Source organism: Thermobia domestica, chromosome 18 (assembly GCF_964235325.1).
Source record: "Thermobia domestica chromosome 18, izTheDome1.hap1.1, whole genome shotgun sequence".
NCBI lineage: Eukaryota > Metazoa > Arthropoda > Insecta > Zygentoma > Lepismatidae > Thermobia > Thermobia domestica.
In genome coordinates this window covers 136686223-136710278 of record NC_137471.1, presented here as the reverse complement: position 1 = coordinate 136710278, position 24056 = coordinate 136686223, and the positions used below count along the sequence as shown (strand labels likewise).

Genomic DNA, 24056 nt, shown 5'->3' with positions numbered 1-24056 from the left:
CCAAAGCGGTAAGATCAAGAACTGTTTTCTTTGAAAACAATCTACCGTTCCAAAATAAAATCTGTCATCTCTTTAGTTTTTTTTTTCAAAATGAAGTGATAGATATTATTTATGGGTTTAACGCTGATTATCATAAAGCATAAACGATAATAGATAGCGAGATGCAGTTTCGAATTTTAAATGTTTCATAGAACAAAAATGTAAGATCGAGAACTTGTTTCTTTGAAAACAATTCATCGCTTGGAGAATAGCCTATATCCTATCACCTCTCTTAGTTCTCTTTTCAAATTGGTAATAATAGAAATCATTTTTAGTTTTAACGTTAATCGACATAAAGCAAAATCGATAATAGATAACCAGAATTCAGTTCTGCAAGAATATAGTAAATCCGATCCCATCCCTATTTTTTCCGGGGAACCACATGATGTAGATACCTGCTAAATTTTAGATTTGAAGGGCCGGTGGTGGCTCATCGGTAGAGCGTTCACATCTAGTGCTTGGGGTCCTTGGGATCTCAGCTCGCGCCGTATGCTCTTCCTGCTGGAAGAACACTGTGCTCGTGGGTTTACTCGGAGATCTCCCATTTCCCGTTCATTCCACCATTTCATTCATTTCTCATTATCATCGTCTCCTTTAGCCTAACCGGCATAAGTGTGGGACGTAAAACTTTAAGATTTCATTTCATTTAATTTTAGGTTTGAATATTATAAATATATAGGAATAACGGTAAGAGATAACAAAACAAATTGCAATGTGAAGTGAAACTCACTTGAACTATGTTAATCATCGTTGAGATCATAAAGTATTAATTTCTACCACTTTTAGTTTGTTTAAAATAGTAACGTGTGTGGAGGTCGTTTCTTTGATCTTTTCCCAAGTAAACTTTTGATGAACAGCATCGTGTTTGTAGATTTTCCATCAGTTGTCCGGACTTTTCTGTCCATTGATAGAGTGTTCGCGTTTGTTTCTTTTCCTTTTTAAGTTGTATATGAAACAGAATTTATTTAAAGTGAGACGCAAACTACGAGAAACATGGAACTTCCAAACTAACTTATTTGGTGATGTGTAGTGCATACCATTATCAAGTTATAGTGAACTGTGCGTTACAAACTAGATTTAAAGAGTTATCTTTGTTACTATTGCGATGCGACAAGTTGTAACGTTTGTTACAAAAAACATTGTTCTATACGCATGAAATTTATGGTGAAATTTATTTTATGCAGATGGCAACACTGGAGTGACTTGATCAAGATTCGAGCCGGTTTGAGTCGCCATTATGTGGGCTTGATTCATAGTGTGCGGATATTCAAGAAGTGGTTGTTGAGTTACGAAAGTCAGTCAACTTAATGTGCAACGAAGTAAGTAATAGTTTGTTTTATGTTGCTTTCTACATTATATTATATTTAATCTGAAGTTATTAATACTGAAATTAAATCAAAGGAGAAAGAAAAGAGTTTTTTTTAAGTGAGACAGACAATTGAAATGTATGAATGCAGTTTCCTAACTACCGGTACTGTAATGTACGTGAGTATACTTAAATTTTCCATATTTATTGTCTTTTCGATAAAAAGTATGCAATTTAGTATTAAAATTTGCTTTTAATGGATATTGTAAAGGAATAGTAGCTGCAGTTAACTTGTTGTATAAGAGCTGTGTGTGTAAGAGTTTCAGGGGAGGAAAGCTGTTTGGCAGGTGTCAACCTATATGACTTGTGGGTGAATCGCTCACGCGATATAAACTCTTCTTCCCCTCTTATCAATCAGCTGATTCTTGCTTTTTGTCTTTTTTGAGTAATGCTTGCCTTCAAAAGAAATAAAGTTCGTGAGCGAAATGAATTTTCAATAAATAATGGAACAGTTTGTTACGTCCAATTACTCAACAGCCATTGAACTAAGAATTTAATTCTCCTATGGTTAATCGATGAAAAATGGAAGGAAGTAAAGAAATAAAATAACATTTATTTTTGCAATCATTTTGCTTGCTTTATTGATTGTATTCTATATACATGTTTTGCGGTGATTTTTTGATAGATAGCGTGTATAAAAGGGTTTTGGAAGTAATTATTGTTTAAAAGTATAGAAAACACCTTGCATTTGCTGAAGACGGTAATAATGACTTCCTCAGGAGATTTATAGAGTGTCGCAGCGCTCCTCACCTTCTGGTGAAAAGTAATTACTTTCAAAACGAAACTCTGACATTAAAAAAAGAGTCGAATGACTTCATTAAAAGTTTAAAATTTTTTGTACACGTTCATGATCATCATCTTTAAACACCGCAAGTTTACATTTTAAACAATGAAATAAATACGCGTGAAGATAACTATTAGATCACTTGTTAAGACAAACATCAACAAAAGTGAGAAGTATGAACGTGACGTTCTCACATCAAGTAATGTAACGCTGAACAAAGAAAGATAACATATATATCTAATGAATGAAACACTGACCTATCTTATATAAAGATTATTTACATTCACAATTCCCATAGGTTGAATTCTGTGCATCATTTAATTTGCCTTAGGGATTGGGTTTTGGTCCCTCTCTTTTTATTCACAGATTCCAAATCAAGAAAACAGAAGCTTCGAGTTTCATTTTCTTGATTCAGTAATAGAGTATTCACCTTTGATAAAAAAAATCTATTTCCTTTCTCTTCTCTTGGAAACAGGACACTCTCTGTGGCGAGGGGAAGAAATGTTTAATTTACAGATATAATGAAAATGATTTCATTTTTTCTTTTCAAATTCTGAAGATTCTACATTCGTTGGACTTTGCTAGTATCCGTGCACAAATAAGTTTTTTGTGATATATACTAGTGATGGTCCGGGGTTTGTACTAGTGATGGTCCACTAAACGCAAACAAAATTTTTGAGCTTAATATGAGTACAATTTTTTTCTACAGGCTAGAAATTAAACACCAAGGTCTATTACATTGACGAAAGTAGTTTAGGATTGTGAAAATGAAACAATCCATTTTGTGGTTATTTTTAAAAATCTATTAATTTCTAGTTAACAAAATATTAATTTCTATGTATTATGTTTCTTTTACAGTTTTAAAAGTTTACAATGTAGAAATTATGAGAAAAACAAAAGTAACTTTACTTGAAAAATATTTGAATATTATATAAATTAGGCCTATATAATATAAAAATAATAAACAGTTCTCACAGTTAGTCCTTCTTTCATATTATACTTTTTGTAACAAAGTTGAGCTTAACATCACCCTTTCAATGCTATTACTATTTCAATTAGCTTTAGCAATTAGTTCCAATATTTCATTCAATGACTCTGTTTCACTGTCTGCAATCTCGAAGGTGCTAAGCACATCACTTTCATCATCAATGTTGAAACACTTGTGGCATACATAAATATCATCATCTGGTGAGAGTGGAATGTTTGGTTGATGATTTCTGGGGACACATGATTCATGAGTCGCATTATCACATTCGCTACAGATTAACAGATACTTAGAATCGCTACCTTTACAAACAAAACATTTCTTACCACTTTCGAAAGTGTTACTGAGATCTAATTTTCTTTTTGTTCTCTTTTTTGGGGCTAGTGAGTTCATCGTTGCTTTGGATTTTCTAGTTTCCTCTCGTTCTCTCTTTTTGCATTCTTTGTTCTCATTTAATTTAGCCTTTTCTGTTAACTTCTTTTCACATAACATCCTGTATTTTTCTGACGTTATTGCATAAGGCATTCTTTTTATGTTCCTCTTTCCTTTTCTTTTAGGGGTTTCGGGCCAGGCCAAGTATTCAATTATTTGGGAATGCTGAGTTTCCAAAAGAGGGATTTCTGTTTCTTTAGGTGAAACTGCATTGCTAGTGCTTGGTAAAGGATAGATTATTCCAATGTTTTCACTTTGTTCGTAAACACTTTCATCTTGCACATAACCATCGTTCTCAATATTCGTCTGTATTTGTTGTGTTGCATTCGGGCTCCTTTCCACATCAGCACTATTAGTTACTCTCAAATGGTTTTGATTAAAAATTTTCTATATACTGTACAAGATGACAAAATTGTTGTCTTCATTTACATCTTTCTGTTGAAGGCCATTTCTATCATTTTCTTCAAATTTTTGAATTTTATTGTTACCTACAATACTGCAAAATTTCTCAAATGAAAGAACGGGAGTGTTTTCTGTTAACTTTGTGCTCACTTTTGTTCCTGAAGTTGTTAGACATTTAGAATAATCAACGGCATTAGGATCCCAAGGTATCAACCCACATGCTCTAAAACCGTTAATGATTACTGCAGGTCATAAATAAGTTTGTATTACATTCTGTAACACTTCGGCAAAATTCACCTTTGTGAGTACACAATTAGGATTTTTCCTGTACCAATCGCTAACAGCTTTCATCCAACCAGATTTTATTGATTTAAAAGCAGCTACATCAGCTGGTTGCAAAATACGTGTCGAATTTGGGTAAAGCGCAATAAGTTCTATTCCTAGTTCTCTGCAAAGCTGGCTTAACTGATACGTCAAGTGAGTTTTGTGGCCATCAACGAAGTGGATGACAGATAGCTGAATCCCTTCTTTTACAATATAAGGATAAAATATATTTACTATATATTCATAAAACACTTCAGATTTCATCCAACCGTTTTCACTTCTACCAATTCCCCAACCTTCAGGAACAGAGTTTATTATTACACTTGGAATTCTTTTATATGGATAAACAATCATCGGCGGACACAACTTACCATTGGCAGCGAAGCAGAACATCACTGTCAGATTTTCTTTGGAAGAGGACGTTTTTACGTCGTAAACGTTTTTATCACCTTTGAATGCAAGAGCTTTACCGCTCGAAGGGCAGACATGAAAATTAGTTTCATCTCCGTTGAACACTCTCCATGGCTGTGTTAGGATGTCTTGCAGTCCTGATTCCTGTAAATAACTGCATATTTCCTGAAACCAACTGCGAATGTCTTTTTCACTTATACAAGCACTGGCGTACGCTACATCTTCTGCAGTGCTCTGAGTCAGTTCCGGATATCTCTTTTGAAAAGCCTGCAATATTGTTAAAATAAAATAAAATAATAAAATAGAAATAAAGTTTAGAAATATAGGCCCTATTTTTAAATTTTAGGTTTCCGATATAAATTTCTACACTGACATCAAACAACATAAGAAATCACGTTTAATAATACTATGAATGTCACCAATAGTATTATTGCCATCTCTTAGTGGTTGACTAATGTTTGATTCCATGCAGTTTAAATTAGATTGATATTAAAGCATGCTAAATGAAAATAAAATCTTTGAGTTTTACGTTCCACGGATATGCCGGTTAGGCTAAACGAGACGGTGATGATGAGAAATTATTGAAATTGTGGAATGAAGAAAGTGTGAGAAAACGGGAGAACCCAAGAAAACCCACGCATACGGTGTTTGTCTACTACAAAGTTCACTTGGCGCGAGCTGGGATCGAACCAGGGACCCCATGCACCAGAAGTGAACTCTCTACCATTGAGCCACCGCGCCCCCTAATGCATGCTAAAATTTAAAAATGTAATTTTCAGTTAGCAGGAATGTGGTAACTTTATTACACTATATTAAAAATAGCAACCGAAACTTTGTAGACAATATGTTGGTATTATTGTATAATACTGTCAAGAAAAACATGTAAACATGATTGTTTATCTATATGAACGACCTCCAATTGTAATACTAAACTCTCTTCCTGAAAGTTAGGGAGTTAGCAGAAGTGAAAACGGATGGGTGAAATCTGAAGTGTTTTACAAATATGCATTGAATATATTTTATCCTCATATTGTAAAAGAAGCGATTGAATTACCTCTTATTCCCTTCGTTGATATCCATAAAACTCACTTGACGTATCAGCTAAGCCAACTTTGCCGAGGACTAGGAATAGAAACTTATTAACCTTTACCCAAACTCGACACTAGACCTACAGTAATCAATGAACAGTTTTAGGATACCTTAGGATCCTAATGACGTTGATTATTCTAAATGTCTAGCGACTTCAGGTTCCAAAGTGAACACAAAGTTAACAGAAAACACTCCTATTCTTTCATTTGAGAAATCTCTTGTAGTATTGTATGTAACAATAATATTCAAGATTAGAAAAAACAATATTTTGAAATTTATCTAGGGCCTACCATTTATGCCAAAAATCATTTCAAAAAGACAATAAATTATAACTCAGCTTAAACCAGGCACTCTCAGGTAAATTATCTTTAAACGGGTTTGGACGAGGATTCTCTGTTAAAAATTCACTTACACTATGCAGAATGTCATCTTTCTTACGTGGGAAGCCCTTCCTGGATGCCTCAGTTATCCATCTGCAATTGTTGAAAAGCTCACTTGTACTTGCTATCAAATCTTTGTTCTTCATTTAAAAAACCTCATTAACGTATCAATAATTTTTAATAGAAATAAATCAAATTAACATATTGTTCACATTTTTCAATAGTTCCAAAAATATTTCTAAAAGATCTGTGTAATTTAACAAATTGAAATGTTACACAAATATTTCAAAATAGACGTAACTTTCTGGCAGAAGAAATTATTATAGCATTTTCAATAACTCTAAAATTCAACTTTTATTAAATATAAACCCTGGAATATAAAAAAATATTAATTAAAAAGTAGCTAATGATTCCAATTAGTTGCTTGAGAAGAATACTGTGAAAGAGTGAATGCTAATAATAATATATCGAAATATTAATGCAGTTTTCTGTATTTTCCGTTTTTGTAACTGAATACATAGATTAGTAGACCTAAGTAGAAACATAAGTATTAATGCAGGTATCAATTGGCCTTACCGAACAATAGTCTCTTCTTCCTCTTTGGATAAAATAGGGGAAGGACCAAACGTGTTCTTGCAATCGAGGTTCTTTATCTTATATTGTAACGTAGCTCTTGGAATTCCATATTTCTTTGCTATGAATCTCTGAGATGCTTTTGTTGCATGTAACTCACTGAGAACCTTGTCTATAATATCCTTATCGTAAGGTATTTTAGCAACTTTTGTCATTCTTGCGATTACGACTACAAAGCTTGAAACAGAAAATCGAGAAATCAGAACTGTACATAGTGATTGGCCACCCGATATATTTAGTTATTGGCAACCATGCCAACAACTGGTAAATACATTCAGATTAACGTGAGAAAAAGATATGTTTCATAAAATGCATAATAAAGGCTAAGGATATTTTTAAATTGCCACATTTATTTACTGCGCAAATACATAGTAATTGGCATACGTGGCCAATGACTGTAATTGAAGAGTAATCAGGTTAAAATTATTAGCCACCCACCGAAAATGAAGAAAGTAAAAAATAGATATCAGAAATTCTGTTATATAGTGCTTCAAAGCTTAAGAAATCCATTATCATCAATTACCACAAGAAAAACAACTTTAAAGCCTGAAAGCGATTGATTTATTGTTAGAAGAATCCTTAAGAATTTCATAAGACTTACCTAGAATTTCAGACTGATCTGCACATGTCTTCAGTTCCGTAACACTAGCATTACAAAGGCGCAACCTTGCGGTAGAATGACGATTTACAAACAAAGAAAAGACAATCACCGTCCGCTTCAGTAACACAATTACGAGAAATTTCGAAGCACGTCCTTATTATTGTACTTTTAATCGCAATGTGGCCTTCACTATTTGATGACCAATGACTGTATGCTAAAGCATATATATATACGAGGGTTGGAACTTAAATATTGGTAACACTGCTGTGGAGACACTATGCAATGAAATGTACTAGTGGCGCTGATAGCGCACGTTGTTGACATACCTACCTAACCTCCGAGCAAATAGACTCGCCCGTCTTACGTCACCGGCAGGTGCACAAGAGAGGGAAGCACAGTCACTTATGAGCGATCGGTCTAACGTAAAGTTGTCACTATGCTTTCGAAACAGGGACAACGGAGTTGGATCAAGATTGAATGTGCCACAGGTGGTGGCTCGTAATATCTGGCCCATGTCTCATCCAGTGTTACGATACGTCGTAAGAAAGCCTCGCCTTCGCGCTCACAGTAATCCAAGTGCGTCTGAGCAGCGTCGTAACACATCCATTTCGGCATTTCTGTCAACTCATGCGGAACCCATCGTGATAAAATTTTGCGCATGCCCAGGCGTTCCTTCAGGATGCGAAGCACAGTCGTATGAGCTAATCCGGTTTCGTGGGCGAGCACACGAATCGTCAGGCGTAGATCACTGTCCACTAACGCGGCAACAGCTTGTACTTCTTCAGAGACGTTAGGACGACCTGCCAGATGAATGTTTGCCACAGTTTGACGACCTTCGTTGAAGGCTTTTACCAACCGTGCCACTGTTCTGTACGGCAATGCCGAATCCCCACACGCCTCTTGAAGCCTTTGATAATACTGTCGTGCTGTAAGACCTCTGGTACATTCAATCTTGATCCAACTCCTTTGTTCCTGTTTCGAAAACATAGTGACACCTTTCCGTTAGACCGTTCGCTCACATGTGACTCTGCTTCCCTCGCTTGTGCGCCTGCCGGTGGCGTTGGACAGGCGAGTCTATTTGCTCGGAGGTTACGTAGGCATGTCAACAACGTGCGCTATCAGCGCCACTAGTACATTTCAATGCATAGTGTCTCCACAGTAGTCTTGCCCCTATTTACGTTCCAACCCTCGTATATATATGTATATATATATATATATATATATATATATATATATATATATATATATATACAGGGTGGGCCATTTTAATTAATCCACGGAAATATCTGAAAAATGATAAAACATAGAAGAAATGTTTGAAGTACAGGCTATATATTGCTAAAGGGGAAAACCATTTCCGCAAAAGGTACCCCTCCCAACCCCCCGGAAATGGGGGTAACGGGGGGTAACTTTGAAATGTCAAATGGGAACATGGGTCGAGTAATACCTCGTTCGAAAGGTCTTGGAAAACTAAGTAACGCTGTACCAAAATTTGTTTCATATAGAGCACCAGTTTCAAAATGGCCGCCATGATATAGTTCGGAAACTCCAATAGCCGTAGTATGAAACCCTTGGGAGGTAAATGAATGGAACAAAATTGAAATACGTAAATATCATAGGCATATCGAATGGTGTGGTCCCTGTGATCTCAGTGGCCTCCCTGAAGGGGTCTTGGGGGCTAACTTCAAGATTTCAAATAGTAACATGAGTCGAGTGGTACCTCGTTCGATAAATCTTGCAAAATCAAATATCTTGCAGGAGAAAACGATTGAGGTGAAATGGCAGTGTTCTCAAAAGGCCGCCGAAACATAATATCAGTGTCAGAGAAAAGGTTTAGTATCTGTAGTATGAAAGCGATTGGAGATAAATCAACAGAAGAAAAACTGGAGTAGGTAACTGACGTAAGGCACATCGAGAGGTATTGTCGGGGTGACTCCACTGAAAGGTATCCGGGGCCAACTTGAAAATTTCAAATAGCAACTTGAAGCGAGTAACATCATGTTACATAGACAAATGAATATCAAACAGCTTCTGTAATAATATTTTCGACATGAGACACCGTTTTCAAAATGATCGCCAAGACATGGTGAATGTGTCTAAGAAAACGTCTAGTGCCCATAATATGAATACGGGTAGAGATAAATGAAAATAACGAAAATTAAATAGGAAAACCTCGGAGGCGTTCCAAGGCTCGAGAATGATACAACAGAGATAAAAATGTTAGAGTAAACTTGCCATAATGTATAGAGAGATATCCAATTCCTGCAAAATAATCTTTTCCTGTGCTCTGTATGTGAGTGGGGTGGAAAGTAACAGTGAAAGTTCAAATGAGAACTCTACTTTAATTCGCAAATTAAGGCTGCCTTACAAATAGGTATGGAGTGGTTGAAACATTTGTTTGTAAGGATGACGCTGTAGTGACTAAAAAAGGTGAAATTTTATTTGAATGGTAACGCATATCTGTATGGCTAAGTATGATTTGATGCGAAAACAGAAGGAACGTTATACGAAAGAAGTTGTCGAATAATGCAGTTGCTGGAACTTACAAACGTGTGAATTTGCTAATCTCCGTCGCCACATAAACTTCTATGAAATGCGTGCTGGTTATTCGGAAAGCATTTCGGGGATATACGTACACACTGTTTCTTCCCTCAAGCTCACAATATTTCATGAGTGCTAATAGTTAATCAAAATGTAACTGTGACCAAGGGCGCCCATGTTGTGGTTTCCAAGGGAGGCAAGAAAAAGCGACATTTCAAATATAGTTTCAAATTTTGCTGTAGCTATTCTAAAAATTCTATTGAGTTTTCTATATTCCGAAGCATAATTTCCTCTAGGGGGGCGAGAGCCCCCCTTGCCCCCCTTATGGGCGCCCTTGACTGTGGCCATCCGCATTAACTGAGTGCACTAATTCTCTATCCCTGAAGTCTGCCTTCCAAACAGCATTGGGTAGGTCAAGCGTACGCCCGAACCGTTGTCCGGTCGGACATTGAAATTTTGAAGTTCCCTTCACAAGATCCCTTCAGGGAAGCCGCTGGGATTGCAGAGGTCACATCATTCGATATGCCCTATGATATTTACGTATTTCAATTTTGTTCCATTCATTTACCTCCCATGGTTTTCATACTACGGCTGCTGGAGTTTCCAAACTATATCATGGCGGCCATTTTGAAACTGGTGCTCTATATGAAACAAATTTTGGTACAGCGTTACTTAGTTTTCCAAGACCTTTCGAACGAGGTATTACTTGACCCATGTTCCCATTTGACATTTCAAAGTTACCCCCCGTTACCCCCATTTCCGGGGAGTGGGGAGGGGTACTTTTTGCGGAAATGGTTTTCCCCCTTAGCAATATATAACGTGTACTTCAAACATTTCTTCTATGTTTTATCATTTTTCAGATATTTCCGTGGATTAATTAAAATGGCCCACCCTATATATATATATATATATATATATATATATATATATATATATATACTAACAATTTATGTAAACTTTTCTTTATCCAGAGATAAAGGACTAACGGCATCGTTGTTGGTAATCTGAAAAGAATGGCATATAGAAAATTGTAATATTCAAAGGAATAAGAACATTATTTATAAGAACAATAATAAATACACTTTAGTGATACAGGAGTTAATGCCGTACCTATAAAATCACAAGAACCCACTCAAAATCTTCGTGACTTTTTAAAGTGATTTAGCAAATGAATTATTCTAATAGTGCTTCAAACAATTTGATGTCACATAGCGAAGTCGGTGGGGGGAGTTAGATCAGTTTTTCGTGAGAAACGGACTCTGTGGAGACATTTTACCTAGGAAGAACCACAGGAGAAGACACAAATGAACACGAAATGAGACTTCTGTAAAATCTAATAAACGAAAAGATAAGTTTCTTCCTTGGTTACAAATACACGATTTTTAAAAATTCATTTTGATTAAGAATCTACGGATTAAGTCGAGGCGAGACGACATTCCTACTAAATCTATTAAACAAAACGAGAAATTTATTTATTATTTCTTAATTAATCACACGTGACGAACTAATTAACCATATATTCTTGTAACGCAGAAATTTTAAATTCCAAATCGTAAACCAATCTTTCTTTATTTAAAAGGTCCTAATCATACGACAATACACTATGAACTAAAGAACTCCGCAATAGAAGTAAACGCAAACCGTTTCCATTGTCATTATATTACACAACAACTTTTATAATAATAATAATATTGAAGGTATTGATGAATTTAGTACTCAAGGGGAGACAAAAGTATTCGAGAAAATCTACGAATACAATGTTGTTCACCGTAAACATACGTTGCATTGTGATCGATCTAAAGACTACCGGAATAGAGATAAGCATTTAGCGTCTCCTTAGTGAAAAAAGACGTCCGTACGATTTCTTTTCAGATCAACAATTCTAAATGAATTATCTTTATTCCTACAGGACATGTATCGGTTTAATACCAACATTAGTACACTAATAAAAAATCCTATCAGATTTAAACGTATTAAACGATCACAAAATACAAATTTTATGTGAAATTAAAGATTTCAATTTCACAATATTATTATTATTGAATGCTCTAGAGTTAGTACTAGACTGCCCTAGAGTTAGCACTAGATTTAGGACTAGAGTATCGCTTTCCATCATCCTTGACTGTGTTTCAAATATCAGTATCAAATATATCAGCCGTAATTGAATCTATGTATTTTTGTCTGCAAAATACTTTCATTTCCAATTTTAATCTTTCACCATCAAAGTTCACATCACCATTACGAATGGTATTTAGACACCCCTTAAAATTTTCACGTAGCACAGCAATGCAAAATTTACTGTTTTTCACAGCATGTTCAATACACGGTAATATTTCAAAGAAATAAAGCCAATCATTTGAAGTTAAATACACAGTGTTTCGAGGAGCATAAATTATTCCTTTCTTTTCTAACTTTAGTAATTTTTGGTCCATTAGCTTCCGCACTACCAGTACTTTATTTCGTTCAAGAGAATTTATAAATGTAATTTCCACTTGAGAATTTAAATAATCCGAAACAAAGTCGATCAAATGTGCAAGTGATCATCTTTCAAATTTATATACACTCCAAACACATGTCCTTTAGCAATACGAATCACTGGTTCAAATATCCCCTTCCTGTCCAATACAAATTAGTTTGGTTTTCATTGAATTAAGACTATATTGAACATTTAATAAGTAGTCCTTCTTAGTATCCATAGTTGATGCACAAGCACACGAAGACATGTTACTACAGTAGCTGATAAAAACATAATAACGATACTATGCGTACAGATAGATGACTGTGCATGCATGAAGGGGGAGAACAAAGAGGAACAATCATGTTTCATCTTATTTATACATGTCCCATATGCTTGCCATTATGATATATATTCAGAAAATTCAAGATCCAACATGTTACGTACATGTACTTTAATATTAATTCCTCTATATCTTAAACATATATTTCAACTTTGCAAATACGATGCTAATGCGCATTATAAATAAGAACTCTCAAGGATATAGATAATAGCACATGTATGAATTATTTGTATAAATACACAATTTTTTGATGAATTTAGAATATGTACATGGACTTTTACAGTTTTATACAAAGAAAAAGTATGTAATGGAACTTTATTGGAATTTCTCTTAAAATTGTATTCAAAGGCAATTTCATTATTGCAAATTTTACTGACATTTTTATGTATATCAACATTCTTAGCACTACGAAATACTAGCATATCAGAGTACCTCTTCTCTGTTAGTTTAATAAATGCATTTCCCTTGTTAAGGTGAAGAAATGGACAATTAGGAAACAATTTCGCATGTTCTATCAACGGAACGCCGTTATTGGTCCAATCTTTTAATCCACCAGCACAATACAAGCATATAGTTTGGTCTCATTTGTTCATGTAAAGATATCCAGCATTACTTAATTGTTCAGGACGTTGTTTTGTTGAAACAGTCCAATGTTCGAATGTTCTTACACGTAATTCCTTTGTATAATACTGAAGATATTGAGAACCAAAATATATTCATATGCACTAATATATGGTAATTCTGGCACTCTTTGGAATGGTATTCTTTCAGATACAGAATTCGGTCGCAGTTCCATTCTTAAACTCACACATTTCGTATTTTTCTGATCGTCTGTTTAAATGAAGTCTTGCTAACGTTTGTATGTCGAATAATACAGGAAATCTATGAAAACAATTAGCTCCAGTTAAGAGGGGTTCGCTATAACTTTAACGCCATACTGCAACACATGATTTACGTAGTCATGTTACTTCAGTACCTGACAAAAAGAGACTATTGTCACAATGATTACAGATATCTGTGCACGCATGCATGGGAAAGGGAAGAGGAAAATGATGTTTCATCTTGTTTATATATTAAATATGTCCCATACCTTTACGAAGAACCACGGTCTTGCGTTCGATACCGGTGAGAGAACATTAAAAATAAAAGAATATTTAGGACCCAGGTTCGAATCTCGGTGAGAAAGCATTGAATATTTTAAGGCATAAAGTTAATTCGATCCTTTCTGTCGTGAAACGAAAATCTATCCGAGTTGCTCTATACGTGATTTTTTTTCATGCAAGGACTAATTCAACTCTAAATCGTGAAGTACCAAATTCGAACCCACTCCCACCAAAATGGATTTTGTGCGCAGTATATTTAAATTCACTCTAGAGTGTATTATATCATGAATAAATTTGATTTGCCTTAAATTTCGCCAACCTTCAAGAACTAGTAAATCCAGTTTAGCAAGAATCTCCCATAATTTAAATTTATATTTTAACCAAGCCAAGAAAGAAGTCTGGACTGTCTCCAGAACTTGAGTGATACTAGTAAGATTGCGATTCCAGATTAAACTAGCAAATTCCAAATGGGAACGAACATATGCACAATATAAGATTTTACATGTTGCTATGTCTTTAAAATCTCTAGCAACCCATTTGATGAGTGCCAGATTCCTTCTAGCCTTGGAAACCATGGTAGAAACATGATGATCAAATAGTAACTTAGAATCCATCATAACACCCAAGTCTTTGTTGACAGGTTGAATTGTATGCTGATTTATTGAGTATGAAAAATAAGATACGTTCGTTTTCCTAGATAAATATATAGTTTTCATTTTGTTCATGTTCAAGGGAAGTAAATTTTGTACGGACCATTGATATACTGAGTTAATATCGGCTTGTAATTTAAGGTGATCCTGATTACTTACTATTTCTGAAAATATCTTCAGATCATCCACGTACAGTAAAAAGGGGCATTTCAAATAATTACCAATATCATTGACATATATTAAAAATAATAACGGACCCAAGTTGGATCCTTGAGGAACACCCGAAGAAATCTTGTACACAGATTACTTACAACCCATATATCTAACTACAAATTTTCGATCCAACAAGTAGGAAGCGAACCAATGTATCAAAGGTTTAGGAATTTCAAAGGAATGAAGTTTCTTAAGAAGAATATGATTGGGATATTTTTTCAAAGGCTTTAGCAAAGTCAAAATAGATAGTATCCACTTGACCACGATTATGCACAACAGGAGAAACTAATGTCAAAAATTTATTCAAATTTAATTCAGTTCATTTACCCTTCAGAAAACCATACTGTTCGGATATAATAGAGTGTTCAACGGAACTATAAAGATAATTGTAAATAAGCTGATCAAAAATATTAGATATTACATCAAAAATAGAAATAGGTCTATAATCAGTCACGAACCTTCCATCAGTTTTCGGAATTGGAGTTACAGCAACAATTTTCCATACATTAGGATAGAAATGAGATGCTAAACTCCAATTAAACAATGCTGTCAAAATTGTTGCAATTATTTCAGATATACATTTAATTATAAAAATCGGAATTAGATCAAGACCTACAGAAGCTGTAAAATTCTATATTCTTACTAAAAGAATATAAACATACCTCAATTGTGTCTACTGTAATTCTATAGACCTGCCCAAATCAGTAACACCTTTTCGTAGAAATGATTATTTTATTTCTATACCTGTTTATGGTATACACTTTTCACAAGATCTATCCAACAATTATTTTGTGGATACACAATCGCTACGGCTCCTAACTAAATATATTAATCTCAACTCACACGTACATTAATTACTTCTTCATAATCTAGCGATTCGATTTCATCTTAACATTACACATAATATTTACCTAACAACAGCTACGTAACGGCATGTGTAGAATTTCATGTAACTTCCTGCCAATACTACATCCCAACACTCTCCCCCTGTTACCTAAAAAAAACCGCCGCCCCTAAAAAAACATTATATACAATTAGTATTTTTTTCCATTACAACATTTAATCCTGAATACAGTCTCAATTGTCAATCTCGCTTGTCTTTCTTCCTCGGTGCTTTACACCAGGTCCTCAGCTCATCAATCTGTGCCTCTAGTTTCTCTAGTTTCTTAACTATCGCAACTAACAAATTATCTCGATCAATTGACCGTTTATGCAAAGGATCTTCACCATTTGAGTTGCTAGCCATGCTATCTGTCGACTTCTTTTCTACTACACTTTTTTTATTTGCTTCTTCTCTTTCGGTACCAGTAGCTGATTTTAGTTGCCGGTGTGATGATGCTGTTTTGTTTCTCATGCGTCTTTTACGCTGTACAATATGTATTGGTTTTTGAATTACATCATTTGACGTTGAATTGTTTTTGAATCTCATTTCTTCGTCTGTCACAGAATCTACAGAAGTACGTAACGTATGTCCGTTAACCTGTGGTTGTTCCATACTGATACTTCTACTGACTGCAATTGCTGGTAACATATCTGAATCCGAAGTTGCGTCTGTTCCTGTCATATTTGCATTTGGCGTTTCCACCCATATTGTATCAAGCCGTAGAATGTTAGCTAAATTACTTAATTCTTGTGCTTCATCTTGATCAAATATTGCAGTCTCTTGATACCCAGAATTAACTAAACCTTGTGTTTGACGTTCTGATTCTGAAGACACAAACGAATCGTATTTACAAGTCAAAGCAAAATGATTTTTTCGTCCACAACGTAAACAAATCTTTCCCCATGCCGGGCAACGTCCTCGTTTATGCTGCAACGAACAATATCGGCAATTACTCTTTGACTTTGGTGAAGCCTGAGCAGAAGATAACGAAGAGCTATGTGATGTTGATGAACTGTCGTTCTTTTGACGAACCCCTGACGATTGGATATGGTTTAATTCACTTTTTTCAGATGACTTATAAAACCGAAGTTATTGTTCGGTACTTTCCATTCCTAATGCTATTTCTGTTGCTTTGCTGAATGTTAGATCTCGTGTATTGAGTAACTTTCTACGAATTGATTCGTCCGCAATCCCCAAAACAAATTGATCCCTCAAATTTTCGTCCAAGCAACAGGTATATTCACAGAAGGTCGACTGTTTTTTTAAATCCAATACAAAAGATGAAATTGACTGGTAAGGCTTCTGTCGCATGATGTGAAATTGATATCTTTCCGAAATTATATTTACTTTTGCAGCGTAATATTTTTTCATCACGATCTTGATGTCTTCATAAGATTTTGCTGATGGAGAATCTGGCCAGCAAATGTTACATAGTTGATCATAAGCTTCTGTTCCCATTACTGTAAATAATGTTGCAACCTTTCGTTCTTCTGGTATTTGTGCTGCTATGCACATAAACTCAAAGCGTTCCAAATAAGTTTGGAGGCGATCAGTTTCCACATTAAAAATCGGAAAGCTTGGAATGGTAGACATGATTAAACAGAGCGTAACTTCAATGAACGACTGCGCCAATGTAAAATTCTATATTCTTACTAAAAGAATATAAACATACCTCAATTGTGTCTACTGTAATTCTATAGACCTGCCCAAATCAGTAACACCTTTTCGTAGAAATGCTTATTTTATTTCTATACCTGTTTATGGTATACACTTTTCACAAGATCTATCCAACAATTATTTTGTGGATACACAATCGCTACGGCTCCTAACTAAATATATTAATCTCAACTCACACGCACATTAATTACTTCTTCATAATCTAGCGATTCGATTTCATCTTAACATTACACATAATATTTACCTAACAACAGCTACGTAACGGCATGTGTACAATTTCATGTAACTTCCTGCCCATACTGCATCCCAACAGAAGCTTTAACATTTAAAGATTTAATAACATCAATTACCTGTTTAGTAGAAAATAATATTTGATCACTACAAAATTGACTGGCCATAAAAGTAACATTATCATCATTCACATTAATATCATCTTTATGATAAACAGTTACAATTTTTTTGGCCATAGCTTCAGATATCAGTTGAGGATCAGAGAGAAATTCGTTGTCAACTAATACTGCCTTATGTCCATCTTTAGCATTAATTTTATTATTCGTATACTTCCAAAATCTTTTAGGATTATTTTTTAAACTATTCTCAATTTTATTATAATATTTAGTTTTATCAATAGTAAGTTGCTTCTTAAAATCAGAACGAAATTTAGAGAATACATTATAATCTTGAAGAGATTGGGTCTTTTATACTTCTTCTGAGCATTATTCTTTTTTGAAGCAAGTAAATTAAATTACGAGAATACTATCTCGGATATTTAGGAATTGATTTGGTTACTAAAGGAACATTATTCCTAATTGCATTCAATATAACATCATTAATATTTTGAGCAACAATATCAATATCTGGATTCAACAAAATATTGGCCTAAGGAGACCCTTGGACTTTTTTATATAAAGAAAGATAATCACCCTTTTGATATAACAAAAAAGCTATCACTTGGTATCTCCAGTATTAGAGATAATAATTTAACAATAATCTCAATCGGATCGTGATACTGATCAGGCGGAACAAAAGATAGTACAGAATTATTAGATTGAACATAAGTGTTGTACAAAATTAAATCAAGACCAGACGTCCCTGAAACAAGGTTCAAATTTATATCATCTAAAAAAATAAATAGAATTTTAGCCTTGGTTTTAGAATAATAGTTTATATCATTTGAAAGATTTCTATTCGTCCAGTCAAATTTGGATATATTAAAATCACCAATAATCACTACTTCATAGTTCAAAAAGCTCACTTTGGAAACAATATAATTAAGATAATTCATAAAAGTTGTAACTGAATAATTTGGATGAAAATAAGAGCATGCAACTAATACTTTTTTCCCATTAAACGCATCAATCTCAATCCAAACACACTGAATTTCAGATTCCAAGTCAAATCTCCTTTCACAATTTATATTTGTTTTAACTGCTAGCAAAACACCATCACCTCTGCTACACAGATCAGTAATATAATTCCTATCGGAGCGAAAACATGTATACGTTTCAGGAAAATAGTCATCAGTATGTTGTTTATGATTAAACCATGACTCAGTTACTGCAATAATATCAAAAGAGCAGTCGGCAACAGAAGAAAAAAATATTACTTTTTGTTGTAAGTCCTCGAACATTTTGATACAAAATATGGACTTCCATATTGAACTAGTTATTGTTATTAACATTATTTATTTGATTTTCAGAATTAGTTGTTAAAAGTTTGCCATAAAAAGGACCAATTAATATGCCACTGGGCCAAATCATAGGATCATTAATAATCCCAAAGTCAGATTCAAACACTTTAACATGAAAAGAAGCGTAAGTATCGTGTTTAGTTTTTATCTACTACATTTGACATAGGTTACATTCCTATCATTCACAATAGGCTCAAGATCACTTTCTTTTACTGATGGATCAAGTCTAGTAACAAATAATGCCCTCTTTCTGCTTTTAACAACCAAATCAATTTTATCAGAACCACTACCAGGAGTCAACTTACGTTGATTTTTATGTAAGCCAGTACTGAAATTTTCTGTATTATCTGACTCTCTTAATCTTTTGTTCTCTAATCTCCTTTTATTACGTGAAATAACTTGAACTCATTGATCTTTGTTCGCATCAAACTCAACTTCTTCCTGATTAGAGTCTACAAATTGTATATTCTCATTTCTAGTTAATTCTGGGAAATGATCAGAATCACTTATATTAACAACCTTAGGATTTTTACGAGAAGGTTGTACTGACACATTCCTCAAACAATTACAAGATTTGTTTAAAAGCAATTCATTATTTTTTTCATTTTGAGACCGTAATTGCACTATTTCCTCTTTCAAACTTTAAAATTCCCTTAGAAATACTCTCTTCAGATCATTCAGTTTATTTTCAAAAATTTTCTCCAAAGAATCTTCAAAGCTTGACTTTTCAAACTCTCCAAAGTTACCATCTTTATGAGATATTTCAGAAAACCTGTCACCCTGTATACAATGATTACATAAAAATTCAGATAGCTGAATGGAACTACTGTCCATTTTAATAATAATAATAATAATAATAATAATAAGAAGAAGAAGAAGAAGAAGAAGAAGAAGAATATAATAATAACCTTATTATAAAATTGAAAGTAACTATGTTTGGTGCTCCTAATCTCTTGAACCACCAAACCGTTCTCGATCAAATTTTTAACATAGATTAAGTTCGGGCCTAAGATGGTATTTACATTTACGATATAACATAAGGTTGAGGAGAAAGAGAAGATAAAAAATAAATAAAACTTGATAACTCGTGAATCAAAGGATCAATCTCGACCAATGTTTTAACAAAGGTGAGATTCGGACCTGAGGTGATTTTACTTTTACTTTCACGGGTGAACTTGGGGAGGGAAATGAAAGATATATATATATATATATATATATATATATATATATATATATATATAAGTAATTACTCTTGAACCACCAAACAGATCTCGATAAAATTTTCAACCTAGGTAAAGTTCGAACTTGAGATGGTTTCTGTCATATCATTTTGACGGTGTAACTTAAGAGATGGGATGGAGAAGCGATATTTAAAAAATAACGAAAAATGACTGGTATTAGTGGCGAAACTATAATTTTTGTAGTCCCTGAGATTAACAGTGACACTTCTGATGCTGTTTAAATCCAAATTCAGCCAAATGATCGAAATAACCAACATGAGTGTCGAATTCCATTTAGCTGAACATGAGTGTCGAATTCCATTTCCAGTTTCATGAACAATGACACTGCAGTTGCCGTGCTCCAAAACATAGGGTGGATTGGATATATAAAACTCATCGAAAATGACCGATATCGGGGAGCGCTTTAGTAATACTAAACAGTGACTAAGTAACAAAACATATTATTTTCTCTCAAATGAACCTAACGAAGCGGGTGATTGATAATAATAATAATAATAATAATAATAATAATAATAATAATAATAATAATAATAATAATAATAATAATAATAATAAATAATAATAATTATTATTATTATTATTATTGCTATTATTATTATTGGCATACTTTTGAACTTGCACGGCGAATCTACCGTAAAAATATGTATTATTTCTGTAATTTTTCATGGATTGTATGTTTTTCATTTATTAGTGGGAATTAATTATTCTCTAGGCCATCGAATAAATGAATTTTGTTGTGCACTTTGGTTCATTCCAAAGATCAGGGCTAAACTAAGTAATATTTGGCTTGTAATTTCAGGTGGCCTGGTAGCGTAGGGGTAAGGTAATGCTCTTATGAATAATACAGCTATCTTACATAGGTTAAAAACCTGTTTACCCCAAAGATATTTTTTTACAACGTGAAAAATCGTCTTATAATACTGGATAAGCAATGCATAAGAATGTGGAGGCAAATAACTGATCACGATAGAAACAATTTACGAATGTTCCTTGGGAAAGGGCAAGGAAATTACCAGAACGTTCCAAAGATATCATTGATCTGAGGTATAAACTTTTCGTGTTATCGTTTTCTAGACTAAAGCAATCGGTGGTGTAGTGGTAGCGTGCTAGACTTCCAAATGGAAAATCTTGGCTCTATTCCCCAACAGGTAGTATGATTTTTTCGCATAAAATAATGGCTGCAAAGAGAGATTTATCTTCTGATGTGGAACTTACAAAGCATCATTTGCGATAATTACAGTAAATAGTGTGTGCGTTCAACACCATACACTGCAATGATAAGTATGTTTCATTTTTATATTCGTCCCCTCCCTCTCTCTATTTCTTGACGTTTTCCTATCCTGTCTTTGCATCTTTAATTTCCCCTCCCCTCTCTCTCACGCACACACGCACTTCATATTTCCAAAGTTAAAACGAAGCGAGAGTTCGATATACCTGATCTGGAGAATAATTAACTGCGAACTTCGGCGTCGTGTTTTCCGTGCTGTGGGATGGCATGTCCGATCCTGGTCACCTCTGACAGAAACACTGCTTAAACGCACGGAAATAAGTAAAATCTATTTCTTATTCTCTGAGGCACCGAGTCTCAGTCGAATTACCGGGTCACTGCGGATTTTTTAATGATGTTTTGGAATGTCCTGGTAATTCCCTTCCCTTTCCCAACCAACATTCGTAAATCGTTTCTATAATGATAGAGGTGTTTGCTTCCACATTCTTATATATTGCTTGTTCAGTATGATAAGACGATTTTACACTTTGTTATTTTTGGGGTGAACAGGATTTGATCTTCTTTTAGATAGCTGTATGATTCATAAAACCATTACGTTACCCCTACACTATCGGGCCACCTGATATTACAAGCCAAATATTACTTCGTTTAGCCCTGATCTTTTGAACGAACCGAAGTGCACAACGAAATTGGTTTATTCGACCTTCTAGAGATTAACTAATTCCCACTAATAAAGGAAAAACATACAATGCATGAAGAATTATAGAAATAAAACATATGTTGCAGTAGGTTCGCCGTGCAAGTTCAAAAGTACGTGAATATTTATAATAATAGTAGTAATAATAATAATAATAATAATAATAATAATAATAATAATAATAATAATAATAATAGCAATAAATGTTCATATTCACAATAGTTGTCTATTATTATTATTATTATTATTATTATTATTATTATTGTTATTATTATTATAAATTGCCCGCTTCGTAGTGTTAAATTGAGAGAAAATAGTAATATGTTCCGTTATTCAGTCGCTATTTAGTATTACTAAAGCGCTCTTCGATATCGGTCATTTTCGATGAGTTTATATATCCCCTCCCTACCCTATGTTTTGGGGCACGGTATCTGCGGTGTCATTGTTCATCTCAGCGAGATGGGAAACTATGAATTCGACACTCATATTGGTTATTTCAATCATTTTTATGTCCCCCTTCATCCGAGTTGCTTGGCTGAATTTGGATATAAATAGCATCGGATGCGTCATTGTTAATCTCAGTGACTAAAAAATTATTGATTCGCCACTAATACCTGTCATTTTTCGTTATTTTTTAAATGTCGCTTCCCCACTCCATCTCTTAATTTACACCGTCAAAGTGATATAACAGAAAATATCTCAAGTTCGAACTTCACCTAGGTTGAAAATTTGATCTAGATTTGTTTGGTGGTTCAAGAGTCATTACGTTTTATTTATTTTTATATATATCCCCCTCTCCCATTTCCCTCCCCAAGTTCTCCCGTGAAAGTGAAATTAAAAATTCATCCCAGGTCCGAACGTCACCTATTTTTTAAAAAAATGATCGAGATTGATCCTTTGTTTCACGAGTTATCAAGTTTTATTTAATCTTTTTAACTCCTCTTTCTCCTCAACCCTAAGTTATATCATCAAAGTAAAAGATAAATACTATCTTAGGCCCGAACTTCATCTATCTTGAAAATTTGATCGAGATCGGTAGTGTGGTTCAAGAGTTATGAAGTCACAAAAACAGTCACTTTCACTTAGTTTACATATATCTACGTCTCTCCGGCCCCTACGTTGCACCGTCAAACTGAAATGACAAAAGTATTCCCAGATCCAAACCCTATGTATGTTGAAGGTTTGATAGAGATCGGTCTGGTGGTTCAAGAGTTATTACGTTTTATTAATTTTTGTATGTCAACCCTCCTCTCCTCCTTCCTTCCTAAGTTATACCCTTAAAATGAAATGGTATAAAACCTTCGCAGGCCCGAACCTTATCAATGTTGAAAGTTTGATCGAGATCGGTTGGGTGTTTCAAGAGATTAGGAGCCACAAACATAGTCCCTTGGAATTTTACAATATATGATATTATTATTATTATTATTATTATTATTATTATTATTATTATTATTATTATTATTATTATTTGCGTACCTTTGAACTTGCACGGCTAATTTACAGCAAAATATGTTTTACTTTTCATTTTTTGCTGGATTGTATGTTCTTCCTTTATTGATTCATTAATTTTTCTCTAGGCCGTCGAATAAATGAACTTTGTTGTGCACTCACGGTGCAAATAACGTTACATGAAGAGGCCGTTTCGTTCCAAAGATCAAGGGTAAACTGAGTAATATTTGCCTTGTAATTTCAGGTGGTCAGATAGTGTAGAGGTAATGTAATGGCCTTATGAATAATAGAGCTATATAACATAAGTTCAAGTCCTGTTCACGCCAAAGTTAACTTTTTACGAAGTGATTGTGAAGAATCGACTTATATACTAGACAAGCAATACGTAAGCATGTGGACGCAAAAACCTGCATCATGATAAGGACGATTTACGAATACCC

The 24056-nt window shown here is 34.1% G+C and overlaps 1 protein-coding gene across 1 annotated transcript in view; it reads left to right on the top strand.

Annotated features, from left to right (window-relative positions):
- The first annotated feature begins 1337 nt into the window (after positions 1-1337).
- LOC145675810 (uncharacterized) overlaps positions 1338-24056 on the top strand; it is a 52956-nt gene continuing 30237 nt past the window's right edge. The window contains exon 1 of the mRNA XM_081746525.1: positions 1338-1358. The gene's annotated coding sequence lies outside the window, so the exon portion shown is untranslated. The remainder of the gene's footprint in view (positions 1359-24056) is intronic.